We start from the raw sequence: 16,540 nt of genomic DNA on the forward strand, positions 1-16,540 counted from the left end.
GATGTGACCTGTGAGTGTTAATCACATGGCGATGTGAACTAGATTATTGACTCTAGTGCAAGTGGGAGACTGTTGGAAATATGCCCTAGAGGCAATAATAAATAAGTTATTATTATATTTCTTTGTTCATGATAATAGTCTTTTATTCATGCTATAACTGTATTATCCGGAAATCGTAATACATGTGTGAATACATAGACCACAATATGTCCCTAGTGAGCCTCTAGTTGACTAGCTCGTTGTGATCAACAGATAGTCATGGTTTCCTGGCTATGGACATTGGATGTCGTTGATAACGGGATCACATCATTAGGAGAATGATGTGATGGACAAGACCCAATCCTAAGACTAGCACAAAAGATCGTGTAGTTCATTTGCTAGAGCTTTGCCAATGTCAAGTATCTCTTCCTTTGACCATGAGATCGTGTAACTCCTGGATACCGTAGGAGTTCTTTGGGTGTATCAAACGTCACAACGTAACTGGGTGACTATAAAGGTGCACTACAGGTATCTCCGAAAGTATCTATTGTTTTATGCGGATCGAGACTGGGATTTGTCACTCTGTGTAAACGGAGAGGTATCTCTGGGCCCACTCGGTAGGACATCATCATGTGCGCAATGTGACCAAGGAGTTGATCACGGGATGATGTGTTACGGAACGAGTAAATAGACTTGCCGGTAACGAGATTGAACAAGGTATCGGTATACCGACGATCGAATCTCGGGCAAGTAAAATACCGCTAGACAAAGGGAATTGAATACGGGATTGATTAAGTCCTTGACATCGTGGTTCATCCGATGAGATCATCGTGGAACATGTGGGAGCCAACATGGGTATCCAGATCCCGCTGTTGGTTATTGACCGGAGAACGTCTCGGTCATGTTTGCATGTCTCCCGAACCCGTAGGGTCTACACACTTAAGGTTCAATGACGCTAGGGTTATAAAGGAAGCTTGTATGTGGTTACCGAATGTTGTTCGGAGTCCCAGATGAGATCCCGGACGTCACGAGGAGTTCCGGAATGGTCCGGAGGTAAAGATTTATATATAGGAAGTCCTGTTTCGGCCATCGGGACAAGTTTCGGGGTCATCGGTATTGTACCGGGACCACCGGAAGGGTCCCGGGGGCCCACCGGGTGGGGCCACCTGCCCCCGGGGGCCACATGGGCTGTAGGGGGTGCGCCTTGGCCTACATGGGCCAAGGGCACCAGCCCCAAGAGGCCCATGCGCCAAGATATAGGAAAAAGGGGAGAGTCCTAAAGGGGGAAGGCACCTCCGAGGTGCCTTGGGGAGGATGGACTCCTCCCCCCTCTTAGCCGCACCCCTTCCTTGGAGGAAGGGGCAAGGCTGCGCCTCCCCCCTCTCCCCTGCCCCTATATATAGTGGAGGGGAGGGAGGGCATCCATACCTGAGCCCTTGGCGCCTCCCTCCCTCCCGTGACACCTCCTCCTCTCCCGTAGGTGCTTGGCGAAGCCCTGCAGGATTGCCACGCTCCTCCATCACCACCACGCCGTTGTGCTGCTGCTGGATGGAGTCTTCCTCAACCTCTCCCTCTCTCCTTGCTGGATCAAGGCGTGGGAGACATCGTCGAGCTGTACGTATGTTGAACGCGGAGGTGCCGTCCGTTCGGCACTTGATCATCGGTGATTTGAATCACGACGAGTACGACTCCATCAACCCCGTTCACTTGAACGCTTCCGCTTAGCGATCTACAAGGGTATGTAGATGCACTCTCCTTCCCCTCGTTGCTGGTCTCTCCATAGATAGATCTTGGTGACGCGTAGGAAAATTTTGAATTTCTGCTACGTTCCCCAACAGTGGCATCATGAGCTAGGTCTATTGCGTAGATTCTTTGCACGAGTAGAACACAAAGTAGTTGTGGGCGTTGATGTTGTTCAATATGCTTACCGTTACTAGTCCAATCTTGTTTCGACGGTATTGTGGGATGAAGCGGCCCGGACCGACCTTACACGTACTCTTACGTGAGACAGGTTCCACCGATTGACATGCACTTGGTGCATAAGGTGGCTAGCGGGTGCCAGTCTCTCCCACTTTAGTCGGAACGGATTCGATGAAAAGGGTCCTTATGAAGGGTAAATAGCAATTGGCATATCACGTTGTGGTCTTGCGTAGGTAAGAAACGTTCTTGCTAGAAGCCCATAGCAGCCACGTAAAACATGCAACAACAATTAGAGGACGTCTAACTTGTTTTTGCAGGGTATGCTATGTGATGTGATATGGCCAAGAAGAATGTGATGAATGATATGTGATGTATGAGATTGATCATGTTCTTGTAATAGGATTCACGACTTGCATGTCGATGAGTATGACAACCGGCAGGAGCCATAGGACTTGTCTTTATTTTTTGTATGACCTGCGTGTCATTGAAGAACGCCATGTAACTTACTTTACTTTATTGCTAAACGCGTTAGCCATAGAAGTAGAAGTAGTCGTTGGCGTGACAACTTCATGAAGACACGATTATGGAGATCATGATGATGGAGATCATGGTGTCATGCCGGTGACGATGATGATCATGGAGCCCCGAAGATGAAGATCAAAAGGAGCAAAATGATATTGGCCATATCATGTCACTATTTGATTGCATGTGATGTTTATCATGTTTATGCATCTTGTTTACTTAGGACGACGGTAGTAAATAAGATGATCCCTTACAAAATTTCAAGAAGTGTTCTCCCCTAACTGTGCACCGTTGCTACAGTTCGTCGCTTCTAAGCACCACGTGATGATCGGGTGTGATGGATTCTTACATTCACATACAACGGGTGTAAGACAGTTTTACACAACGAAAACACTTAGGGTTAACTTGACGAGCCTAGCATGTGCAGACATGGCCTCGGAACACGGAGACCGAAAGGTCGAGCATGAGTCGTATAGTAGATACGATCAACATGAAGATGTTCACCGATGATGACTAGTCCGTCTCACGTGATGATCGGACACAACCTAGTTGACTCGGATCATGTGATCACTTAGATGACCAGAGGGATGTCTATCTGAGTGGGAGTTCATAAGATGAACTTAATTATCCTGAACATAGTCAAAAGACCTTTTGCAAATTATGTCGTAGCTCACGCTATAGTTCTACTGTTTAGATATGTTCCTAGAGAAAATATAGTTGAAAGTTGATAGTAGCAATTATGCGGACAGTAGAAAGCTTATGTCCTCAATGCACCGCTCAGTGTGCTGAACCCCAATCGTCGTCTGTGGATGTTGCGAACATCGGACATGCACGTTTTGATAACTACGTGATAGTTCAGTTAAACGGTTTAGAGTAGAGGCACCAAAGACGTTTTTCGAAACGTCGCGGAACATATGAGATGTTTCGAGGGCTGAAATTGGGATTTCAGGCTCATGCCCACGTCAAGAGGTATAAGACCTCCGACAATTTTCTTAGCCTACAAACTAAGGGAGAAAAGCTCAATCGTTGAGCTTGTGCTCAGATTGTCTGAGTGCAACAATCACTTGAATCGAGTGGGAGTTGATCTTCCAAATGAGATAGTGATGTTTCTCCAAAGTCATTGCCACCAAGCTGCTAGAGCTTCGTGATGAACTATAACATATCAGGGATAGATATGATGATCCTTGAGGTATTCGCGATGTTTGACACCGCGAAAGTAGAAATCAAGAAGGAGCATCAATTGTTGATGGTTGGTGAAACCACTAGTTTCAAGAAGGGCAAGGGCAAGAAGGGATACTTCATGAAACGGCAAATCAGCTGCTGCTCAAGTGAAGAAACCCAAGGTTGGACCCAAACCCGAGACTAAGTGCTTCTGTAATAAGGGGAACAACCACTGGAGCAGAATTACCCTAGATACTTGGTAGATGAGAAGGCTGGCAAGGTCGATAGAAGTATATTGGATATACATTGTGTTAATGTGTACTTTACTAGTACTCCTAGTAGCACCAGGGTATTAGATACCGGTTCGGTTGCTAAGTGTTAGTAACTCGAAATAAAAGCTACGGCATAAACGGAGACTAGCTAAAGGTGAGCTGACGATATATGTTGGAAGTGTTTCCAAGGTTGATATGATCAAGCATCGCACGCTCCCTCTACCACCGAGATTGGTGTTTGCATTGAGCATAGACATGATTGGATTATGTCTATCGCAATACGGTTATTCATTTAAGGAGAATAATGGTTACTCAATTTTTGGAATAATACCTTCAATGGTCTTGCACCTAAAGGAATGGTTTATTGAATGTCGGTCGTAGTGATACACATTTTCATGCCAAAAGATATAAGATAGTAATGATAGTACCACTTACTTGTGGCACTGCCATGTAAGTCATAATGGTATAAAACGCATGAAGAAGCTCCATGTTGATGGATCTTTGGACTCACTCGTTTTTGAAAAGTTTGAGACATGCGAACCATGTCTATTGGTGTATATGCATGAAGAAACTCCATGCAAATGGACCGTTCGGACTCACTTGATTTTGAATCACTTGAGATATGCAAATCATACCACATAGGCAAGATGACTGAAAAGCCTCGGTTTCAATAAGATGGAATAAGATAGCAACTTGTTGGAAGTAACACATTTTGATGTGTGCAGTCCAATAAATGCTGAGGCATGCAGTGAATATCGTTATGTTCTTACTTCACAGATGATTCGAGTAGATGTTGAGAATATTTACTTGATGAAACACAACTCTGAATTATTGAATGGTTCAAGTAATTTCAGAGTGAAGTAGAAGATCATTGTGACAAGAGGATAAAATGTCTATGATACGATCATAGAGATGAATATCTGAGTTACGAGTTTTGGCACACAATTAAGACATTGTGGAAATTGTTTCATAATTAATACCGCCTGGAACACCATAGTGTGATGGTGTGTCCGAACATCATAGTTGCACCCTATTGGATATGGTGCGTACCATGATGTTTCTTATCGAATTACCACTATTGTCCATGGGTTAGGCATTAGAGACAACCACATTCACTTTAAATAGGGCACCACGTAATTCCGTTGAGATGACACCGTATGAATTATGGTTTAGAGAAACCTAAGTTGTCGTTTCTTAAAGGTTTGGGGCTGCGACGCTTATGTGAAAAAGTTTCAGGATTAAGCTCGAACCCAAAGCGGATAAAATGCATCTTCATAGGAAACCCAAAACAGTTGGGTATACCTCCTAATTCAGATCCGAAAGCAATATGGATTGTTTCTTGAATCGGGTCCTTTCTCGAGGAAAGGTTTCTCTCGAAAGAGTTGAGTGGGAGGATGGTGGAGACTTGATGAGGTTATTGAACCGTCTCTTCAACTAGTGTGTGGCAGGGCACAGGAAGTTGTTCCTGTGGCACCTACACCAATTGAAGTGGAAGCTTATGATATTGATCATGAAACTTCGGATCAAGTCACTACCAAACCTCGTAGGACGACAAGGACACGTACTACTTCGGAGTGGTAAGGTAATCCTGTCTTGGAAGTCATGTTGCTGGACAACAATGAACCTACGAGCTATGGAGAAGCAATGGTGGGCCCGGATTCCGATAAATGGCTCGAGGCCATAAAATCCGAGAACGGATCCATGACTTTGGAAGAAATACTTGATGGTCGTAAGGCCATTGGGTATGGATGGATTTTAAAAGTAAGACAGACAATGATGGTAAGAATTACCATTAAGAAAGCTCGACTTGTCGTTAAGATATTTTCCGACAAGTTCAAGGAGTTGATTACGGTGAGGTTTTCTCACTCGTAGCGATGCTAAGAGTCTGTTGGAATTGGATTAGCAGTTACTGCATGATTGATGAAATCTTGCAGATAGGATGTCAAAACATTGTTTCCTCGACGTTATACTTGAGGAAAGGTTGTATGTGATACAACCGGAAGGTTTTATTAATCCCAAAAGATGCTAATAAGTATGCAAAGCTCCAGCAATCCTTCTAAGGACTGGAGTGAGCATCTCGGAGTTGGAATGTGTGCTTTGATGATGATCAAAGATTTTGGGTTTGTACAAAGTTTACGAGAAACTTGTATTTCCAAAGAAGTGAGTGGGAGCACTATAGAATTTCTGATGAGTATATGTTGTTGACATATTGTTGATCAGAAATGACGTAGAATTTCTGGAAAGCATATAGGGTTATTTTGAAAGTGTTTTTCAATGGAAAGCCTGGATTAAGCTACTTGAACATTGAGCATCAAGATCTATAAGGATAGATCAAAATGCTTAATAATACTTTCAAATGAGCACATACCTTGACATGATCTTGAAGGTGTTCAAGATGGACCAGTCAAAGAAGGAGTTCTTGCCTGAGTTGTAAGGTACGGAGTTAAGACTTAAAGCTCGACCACGGCAGAATAGAGAGAAAGGACGAAGGTCGTCCCCTATGCTTAAGACGTAGGCTCCTCAGTATGCTATGCTGTGTACCGCACCTGAAGTGTGCCTTGCCATGAGTCAGTCAAGGGGTACAAGAGTGATCCAAGAATGGATCATAGGACAGCGGTCAAAGTTATCCTTAGTAACTAGTGGACTAAGGAATTTTCTCGATTATGGAGGTGGTAAAAGAGTTCGTCGTAAAGGTTACGCGATGCAAGCTTAACACCTATCCAGATAGCTCTAAGTAGAGATACCGGATACATATAATGGAGCAACAATTTAGAATAGCTCCAAGTAGAACAGTTATTTGGAACAGCTCCAAATAGAGCGTGGTAGCTGCATCTAGGAGATGACATAGAGATTTGTAAAGCACACACGGATCTGAAAGGTTCAGACCCGTTGACTAAAACCTCTCTCACAAGCAACATGATCAAACATAAAACTCATTGAGTGTTAATCACATAGTGATGTGAACTAGACTACTGACTCTAGTAAACTCTTGGGTATTAGTCACATGGCGATGTGACCTGTGAGTGTTAATCACATGGCGATGTGAACTAGATTATTGACTCTAGTGCAAGTGGGAGACTGTTGGAAATATGCCCTAGAGGCAATAATAAAAGTATTATTATTATATTTCCTTGTTCATGATAATTGTCTTTTATTCATGCTATAACTGTATTATCCGGAAATCGTAATACACGTGTGAATACATAGACCACAATATGTCCCTAGCGAGCCTCTAGTTGACTAGCTCGTTGTGATCAACAGATAGTCATGGTTTCCTGGCTATGGACATTGGATGTCGTTGATAACGGGATCACATCATTAGGAGAATGATGTGATGGACAAGACCCAATCCTAAGACTAGCACAAAAGATCGTGTAGTTCATTTGCTAGAGCTTTGCCAATGTCAAGTATCTCTTCCTTTGACCATGAGATCGTGTAACTCCTGGATACCGTAGGAGTGCTTTGGGTGTATCAAACGTCACAACGTAACTGGGTGACTATAAAGGTGCACTACAGGTATCTCCGAAAGTATCTATTGTTTTATGTGGATCGAGACTGGGATTTGTCACTCCGTGTAAACGGAGAGGTATCTCTGGGCCCACTCGGTAGGACATCATCATATGCGCAATGTGACCAAGGAGTTGATCACGGGATGATGTGTTACGGAACGAGTAAAGTGACTTGCCGGTAACGAGATTGAACAAGGTATCGGTATACCGACGATCGAATCTCGGGCAAGTAACATACCGATAGACAAAGGGAATTGTATACGGGATCGATTGAGTCCTTGACATCGTGGTTCATCCGATGAGATCATCGTGGAACATGTGGGAGCCAACATGGGTATCCATATCCCGCTGTTGGTTATTGACCGGAGAACGTCTCGGTCATGTCTGCATGTCTCCCGAACCCGTAGGGTCTACACACTTAAGGTTCGATGACGCTAGGGTTATAAAGGAAGCTTGTATGTGGTTACCGAATGTTGTTCGGAGTCCCGGATGAGATCCCGGACGTCACGAGGAGTTCCGGAATGGTCCGGAGGTAAAGATTTATATATAGGAAGTCCTGTTTCGGCCATCGGGACAAGTTTCGGGGTCATCGGTATTGTACCGGGACCACCGGAAGGGTCCCGAGGGCCCACCGGGTGGGGCCACCTGCCCCGGGGGGCCACATGGGCTGTAGGGGGTGCGCCTTGGCCTACATGGGCCAAGGGCACCAGCCCCAAGAGGCCCATGCGCCAAGATATAGGAAAAAGGGGAGAGTCCTAAAGGGGGAAGGCACCTCCGAGGTGCCTTGGGGAGGATGGACTCCTCCCCCCTCTTAGCCGCACCCCTTCCTTGGAGGAAGGGGCAAGGCTGCGCCTCCCCCCTCTCCCCTGCCCCTATATATAGTGGAGGGGAGGGAGGGCATCCATACCTGAGCCCTTGGCGCCTCCCTCCCTCCCGTGACACCTCCTCCTCTCCCGTAGGTGCTTGGCGAAGCCCTGCAGGATTGCCACGCTCCTCCATCACCACCACGCCGTTGTGCTGCTGCTGGATGGAGTCTTCCTCAACCTCTCCCTCTCTCCTTGCTGGATCAAGGCGTGGGAGACATCGTCGAGCTGTACGTGTGTTGAACGCGGAGGTGCCGTCCGTTCGGCACTTGATCATCGGTGATTTGAATCACGACGAGTACGACTCCATCAACCCCGTTCACTTGAACGCTTCCGCTTAGCGATCTACAAGGGTATGTAGATGCACTCTCCTTCCCCTCGTTGCTGGTCTCTCCATAGATAGATCTTGGTGACGCGTAGGAAAATTTTGAATTTCTGCTACGTTCCCCAACAGCTAACAAAGTGTGCAAGCTCCAGCGATCCATTTATGGACTGGTGCAAGCCTCTCGGAGTTGGAATAAGCGCTTTGATAGTGTGATCAAAGCATATGGTTTTATACAGACTTTTGGAGAAGCCTGTATTTACAAGAAAGTGAATGGGAGCTCTGTAGCATTTCTAATATTATATGTGTATGACATATTGTTAATTGGAAATGATATGGAATTTCTAGATAGCATAAAGGGATACTTGAATAAGAGTTTTTCAATGAAAGACCTCGGTGAAGCTGCTTACATATTGGGCATCAAGATCTATAGAGATAGATCAAGACGCTTAATTGGACTTTCACAAAGCACATACCTTGATAAAGTTTTGAAGAAGTTCAAAATGGATCAGTCAAAGAAAGGGTTCTTGCCTGTGTTACAATGTGTGAAGTTGAGTCAGACTCAATGCCCGACCACTGCAGAAGATAGAGAGAAAATGAAAGTCATTCCCTATGCTTCAGCCCTAAGTTCTATCATGTATGCAATGTTGTGTACCAGACCTGATGTGTGCCTTGCTATAAGTATATCAGGGAGGTACCAAAGTAATCCCGAAGTGGGGCACTGGATAGCGGTCAAGAACATCCTGAAATACCTGAAAAGGATTAAGGATATGTTTCTCGTTTATGGAGGTGACAAAGAGCTCGTCGTAAATGTTTACATCGATGCAAGCTTTGACACTAATCCGGATGACTCTAAGTCATAATCCGGATACATATTTTTATTGAATGGTGGAGCTGTCATTTGGTGCAGTTCCAAACAGAGCGTCGTGGCGGGATCTACATGTGAAGTGGAGTACATAGCTGCTTTGGAAGCAACAAATGAAGGAATCTGGATGAAGGAGTTCATATCCGATCTAGGTGTCATACCTAGTGCATCGTGTCCAATGAAAATCTTTTGTGATAATACTCATGCAATTGCCTTGGCAAAAGAATCCAGATTTCACAAGAGAACCAAGCACATCAAGAGACACTTCAATTCCATCCGCCATCAAGTGTCGGAGGGAGATATAGAGATTTGCAAAATACATACAGATCTGAATGTTGCAGGCCCGTCGGCTAAGCCTCTTCCACGAGCAAAACATGATCAGCACCAAGACTCCATGGGTGTTAGAATCATTACTTTGTAATCTAGATTATTGACTCTAGTGCAAGTGGGAGACTGAAGGAAATATTCCCTAGAGGCACTAATAAAGTTATTATTTATTTCCTTATGTCATGATAAATGTTTATTATTCATGCTAGAATTGTATTAACCAGAAACTTAGTACATGTGTGAATACATAGACAAAATATAGTGTCCCTAGTATGCATCTACTGGACTAGCTCGTTAATCAAAGATGGTTATGTTTCCTAACCATAGACATGTCTTGTCATTTGATGAATGGGATCACATCATTAGGAGAATGATGTGATGGACAAGACCCATCCGTTAGCTTAGCATTATGATCGTTACAGTTTCATTGCTACTGCTTTCTTCATGATTTATACATGTTCCTCAGACTATGAGATTATGCAACTCCCGAATACCGGAGGAACACCTTGTGTGCTATCAAACATCAAAAAGTAACTGGGTGATTATAAAGATGCTCTACAGGTGTCTCCGAAGGTGTTTGTTGGGTTGGCATAGATCGAGATTAGGATTTGTCACTCCGTGTTTCGAAGAGGTATCTCTGGGCCCTCTCGGTAATACTCATCACTATAAGCCTTGCAAGCAATGTGACTAATGAGTTAGTTGCAGGATGAAGTATTACGAAATGAGTAAAGAGACTTTCTGGTAACAAGATTGAACTAGGTATGATGATACCGGCGATTGAATCTCGGGCAAGTAACATACCGATGACAAAGGGAACAACGTATGTTGTTATGCGGTTTGACCGATAAAGATCTTCGTAGAATATGTAGTAGCCAATATGAGCATCCATGTTCCGCTATTGGTTATTGATCGGAGATATGTCTCGATCATGTCTACATAGCATAGGGTCCGCTCGCTTAACGTTTGATGACGATTTGTATTATGAGTTATGTGTTTTTGATGACCGAAGTTTGTTTGGAGTCCCGGATGAGATGACGGACATGACGAGGAGTCCGAAATGGTCGAGACATAAAGATTGATATATTGTACTATGTTATTCGGACATCGGAAGAGTTCCGAGTGGTTTCGGGTAAAAACAGAGTGTACGAGGGGTTACCGGAAACCCCCAGGGAAGCAATGGGCCAACATGGGACATAGGGAAGAGAGAGGGCAGCCCACATAGGGGAGGCGCCCCCCCATGGGTAGTCCAAATAGGACAAGGGAAGGGGGCACAACCCCCCTTTCCCTTTCCCTCTCCCTCTCCCTCTCCCTTCCTTCCCCTCTTCCACGAGGTGGAATCCTACTAGGACTTGGAGTCCTAGTAGGACTCCCTTCTCCTGGCGCACCCTGCAAGGGCCGACCAGCCTCACCCTCTCCTCCTTTATATACGGGGGCAGGCGCACCCCAAGGCACATCAAGTTTTCTTAACCATGTGCAGTTCCCCCATCCACAGTTACACACCTCGGTCATATCGTCGTAGTGCTTAGGCAAAGCCCTGCGCCGGTAACATCATCAACACCATCCCCACGCCGTCGTGCTGACGGAACTCCCCCTTGTCCTCAACTGGATCGAGGTACCATACATTCGGTACTTGTATTGGTTAGATCATGAAGACGTTCGACTACATCAACTTCGTTAACTAAACGCTTCTGCTTTCGGTCTACAAGGGTACATGGACACACTCTCCCCTCTTGTTGATATGCATATCCTAGATAGATCTTGTGTGACTGTAGGAATTTTTTTGAATTACTATGTTCCCCAACAAGAATATGCGTTGAATTTGTATTTAAAATAGGATTCCTACCTGTCATATAGTTTAGATTTTATTAGTTTAAAGTTATGGTCACAGTTTTACACTGAATATGAAGATGCCTAATAAACCCGGACGGAGGTAGTACATCCGTTAGAGGAACTATAGCAGATACATTCGTACATTATCGATCGTTGTAATAACTACTAGTATGACAAATAGATTAAAAAAGGCACTTATAATAGTGAACAAAGGGAGTAATTCCTAAAATTCATTTCAAAAGCAAGCTTCTAGCTTCCATATTTGAAAGATGTGAACGCTTAATTTGGAGTGTGCTCCGCACTCAACTGTTGTGGCATGAGTGAAACTTCATTTTTTTCTCCTCACACGATAGCTGGATTTTAAGCAACATTGTCATCCGTACATAAACTACAGACACAAAAGCCACCAGCAAGGGGCGACATGAGCGCTAACCACTCGCCATTAATGACACGTTTACTCTGATACATCTCCAACTTATCTATAATTTATGAAGTATTCATGCTATTTTATTATCATTCTTGGATGTTTTACTATCATTTTATAGCAACTTTATATCAGTTTTTGGGACTAACCTATTGATCCAGTGCCCAGTGCCAGTTGCTGTTTTTTGCTTGTTTTTTACATCACAGGAAATCAATATCAAAAGGAGTCCAAATGCAACGAAACTCCTGGAGGATTTTTTGCCAAAAGAAAGCCTGTGGGCCAAGGAAGCACCTGGGAGGCTGCTCGAGGGGAGCAGCACCCACCAGGGCACGCTAGGAGGCCCAGGCGCGCCCTGGTGGGTGTTGCCCACCTCGGGTGCCCCCCCGGACTGCCTCTTTACCCTATAAAATCCTAAATATTCCAAAACCCTTCGGGGTAGCCCTAGATCAGAAGTTCCTCCGCCGCAAGGCCTCTATATCCACGAGATCCAATCGAGACCCCGTTCCGGCACCCTGCCGGAGGGGGAAATCATCACCAGTGGCCATCTTCATCATCTCGGTGGCCACCACGATGATGAGGGAGTAGTCCACCCTCGGGGCTGAGGGTTTGTACCAGTAGCTATGTGTTTAATATCTCTTTCTCGTGTTCTTGAGATGTCACGATCTTGATGTATCGCGGGCTTTGTTAATATAGTCGAATCATATGGTGTTTTCCCCTCTCTATCTTGTTGTGATGAATTGAATTTTTCCCTTTGAGATTTCGTTGTTATCAGATTGAATACTTTTATGGATTTGAGAACACTTGATATATGTCTTGTGATACATCTCCAACGTATCTACTTTTCCAAAAACTTTTGCCCTTGTTTTGGTCTCTAACTTGCCTGATTTGAATGAAACTAACCCGGACTGATGCTATTTTCAGCAGAACTGCCATGATGTCGTTTATTGTGCAGAAAACAAAAGTTCTTGGAATGACCTGAAAATCCATGGAGATAACTTTTGGAAAATATAAAAAATACTGGCAAAAGATCAAGGCCAGGGGCCCCACACCCTGTCCACGAGGGTGAGCGGCGCGCCCCCTCCCCCTGGGCGCGCCCCCTGTCTCGTGGGCCCCCTGATGCTCCACCGACCTCAACTCTAACTCCATATATTCCGTTTCACGGAGAAAAAAATCAGAGAGGAAGTTTCATCGCGTTTTACAATACGGAGCCGCCACCAAGCCCTAATCTCTCTCGGGAGGGCTGATCTGGAGTCTGTTCGGGGCTCCGGAGAGGGGGATTCATCGCCATCGTCATCATCAACCATCCTCCATCACCAATTTCATGATCCTCACCATCGTGCGTGAGTAATTCCATCGCAGGCTTGCTGGACGGTGATGGGTTGGATGAGATTTATCATGTAATCGAGTTAGTTTTGTTAGGGTTTGATCCCTGGTATCCACTATGTTCTGAGAGTGATGTTGCTATGACTTTGCTATGCTTAATGCTTGTCACTAGGGCCCGAGTGCCATGATTTCAGATCTGAACCTATTATGTTTTCATGAATATATGTGAGTTCTTGATCCTATCTTGCAAGTCTATAGTCACCTATTATGTGTTATGATCCGACAACCCCGAAGTGACAATAATCGGGATACTTCTCGGTGATGACCGTAGTTTGAGGAGTTCATGTATTCACTAAGTGCTAATGCTTTGGTCCGGTTCTCTATCAAAAGGAGGCCTTAATATCCCTTAGTTTCCATTAGGACCTCGCTGCCACAGGAGGGTAGGACAAAATATGTCATGCAAGTTCTTTTCCATAAGCACGCATGACTATATTAGGAATACATGCCTACATTACATTGATGAATTGGAGCTAGTTCTGTGTCACCCTATGTTATAACTATTACATGAGGAATCACATCCGACATAATTATCCATCACTGATCCAATGCCTACGATCTTTTCACATATTGTGCTTTGCTTATTTACTTTTCCGTTGCTATTGTTACAATCATTACAAAACTGCTATCTTTACTTTTGCGATTGTTACCATTACTATCATATTACTTTGCTACTAAATACCTTGCTGCAGATATTGAGTTATCCAGGTGTGTTTGAATTGACAACTCAACTGCTAATACTTAAGAATATTCTTTGGCTCCCCTTGTGTCGAATCAATAAATTTGGGTTGAATACTCTACCCACGAAAGCTGTTGCGATCCCCTACACTTGTGGGTTATCAAGACTAATTTCTGGCGCCGTTGCCGGGGAGCATAGCTCTATTCTTTGAGTCACTTGGGATTTATATCTGCTGATCACTATGAAGAACTTGAAAGATCAAAGAACTAAGATTTTTCCCTCAACTACGAGGGGAGGTAAGGAACTGCCATCTAGCTCTGCACTAGATTCTCCTTCTGTTATGAGTAAGCTTGCGACACCTAAACCTGCTACTGCTATGAATTCTGGTATGCCGCATGTTATTGATGATGCCACTTCTGCTATGCATGATACTTATGATGAAACTACTTCTATGCTTGATACTACTGTGCCATTAGGTGAATATCTTAATGAACAACTTGCTAGGGTTAGAGAGAATGAAATTATTGATGATAGTGACGATGAAGGTTCTCCCCCTAATTATGAATTGCCTGTTGTTCCTGAGGGTTATGTTATGGATGAAGAAGCTGCTAGAGCTATTTTTTCTTGCAATGATAGATATGATCTTAAGAAGTTATTAGCCAAATGGAAGCAGCAATACCTTAATGCTAGAATGAAACCTGACCCTGCTTTTGCTACTTCACCTATCTGTGTTACTGATAAGGATTATGAATTCTCTGTTGATCTTGAGATAATTACTTTAGTTGAATCTGATCCTTTTTATGGCAATGAATCTGAAACTGTTGTGGCACATCTTACCAAGTTGAATGATATAGCCACCCTGTTTACTAATGATGAGAAGTCTCGCTATTATTATATCCTTAAGATATTTACGTTCTCATTAAAGGGTGATGCTAAAACTTGGTTTAATTCTCTTGATCCTGGTTGTGTGCATAGTCCCTAGGATATGATTTATTACTTCTCTGCTAAATATTTCCCTGCTCATAAGAAACAAGCTGCCTTGTGGGAAATATATAATTTTGTACAAATCGAGGAAGAGAGTCTCCCACAAGCTTGGGGGAGGCTTCTCCGATTACTTAATGCTTTGCCTGATCACCCTCTTAAGAAAAATGAAATACTTGATATCTTTTATAATGGACTAACCGATGCTTCCAAGGACTACTTGGATAGTTGTGCTGGTTGTGTTTTCAGGGAAAGAACAATCGACCAAGCTGAATTGTTATTGAATAATATGTTGACAAATGAAAATAATTGGACTCTTCCTGAGCCAATTCATGTGGTAATTCCTGAACCAATTGAGCCAACTCCTGAGCCTATTCCTAAACCTACTCCGAAGAAGAGAGGTGTTTTATTTCTCAGTCCTGAAGATATGCAAGAGACAAATAAATCAATGAAAGAAAAAGGTATTAAAGCTGAAGATGTTAAGAATTTACCTCCTATTGAAGAAATACAAGGTCTTAATATACCGCCAGTCGAAGAAACACATTGTCTTGATAACTCGACACAGGTAGTAAAGGTAAATTCTCTCTATAGATATGATAAGGTTGAAACTCCCTCTACTAAATTTCATAGCCAGTGCTTAGATGAGTTTGATGACTTTATGGCTAGACAAGAAAGTTTTAATGCTTATGTTGGTAGGGAATTAAAGAATAATGCTTTCGAAATAGGACGCTTGAGTGATTATATGGCTAGAGTTAAAGGTGAACTTAAACTCGTTAGCAAATATGCTTCTATGGTTACCACTCAAGCTGAGCAAGTACTTAAAGCTCAAAGCGATTTGCTCAATGAATTAAATAATAAACATGATTTTGCTGTTAGAGTGGCTACTAGAACTGGTAGAATGACTCAGGAACCCTTGTATCCTGAAGGCCACCCTAAGAGAATCGAGCGGGATTCTCAGAGAAATAATGTAGATGCACCCAGTCCTTCTAAAAAGAAAAAAAAGAAAAATGATAGGACTTTGCATGCTTCTAGTGAACCTGTTGCAGACACACCTAAGAATCCCAATGATATTTCTATTTCCGATGCTGAAACACAATCAGATGATGAACACGAACCTGGTAATAATGTTAATGATAATGTTCATGTTGATGCTCAACCTAGCAAAAATAATGATGTAGAGATTGAACCTGCTGTTGATCTTGATAACCCACAATCAAAGAATCAACCTTATGATAAGAGAGATTTTGTTGCTAGGAAGCACGGTAGAGAAAGAGAACCATGGGTTCAGAACCCATGCCCTTTCCTCCTAAACCATCAAGACAAAGGATGATGAGGATTTTGAGCGTTTTGCTGAAATGATTAGACCTATCTTCTTATGTATGCGCTTAACTGGTATGCTTAAATCAAACCCTTATGCTAAATATATGAAGGATATCATTACAAATAAAAGAAAGATACCGGAAGATGAAATTTCCACCATGCTTGCTAATTATACTTTTAAGGGTG

The sequence above is a fragment of the Triticum aestivum genome, chromosome 7B, assembly GCF_018294505.1.
Source record: "Triticum aestivum cultivar Chinese Spring chromosome 7B, IWGSC CS RefSeq v2.1, whole genome shotgun sequence".
Lineage (NCBI taxonomy): Eukaryota > Viridiplantae > Streptophyta > Magnoliopsida > Poales > Poaceae > Triticum > Triticum aestivum.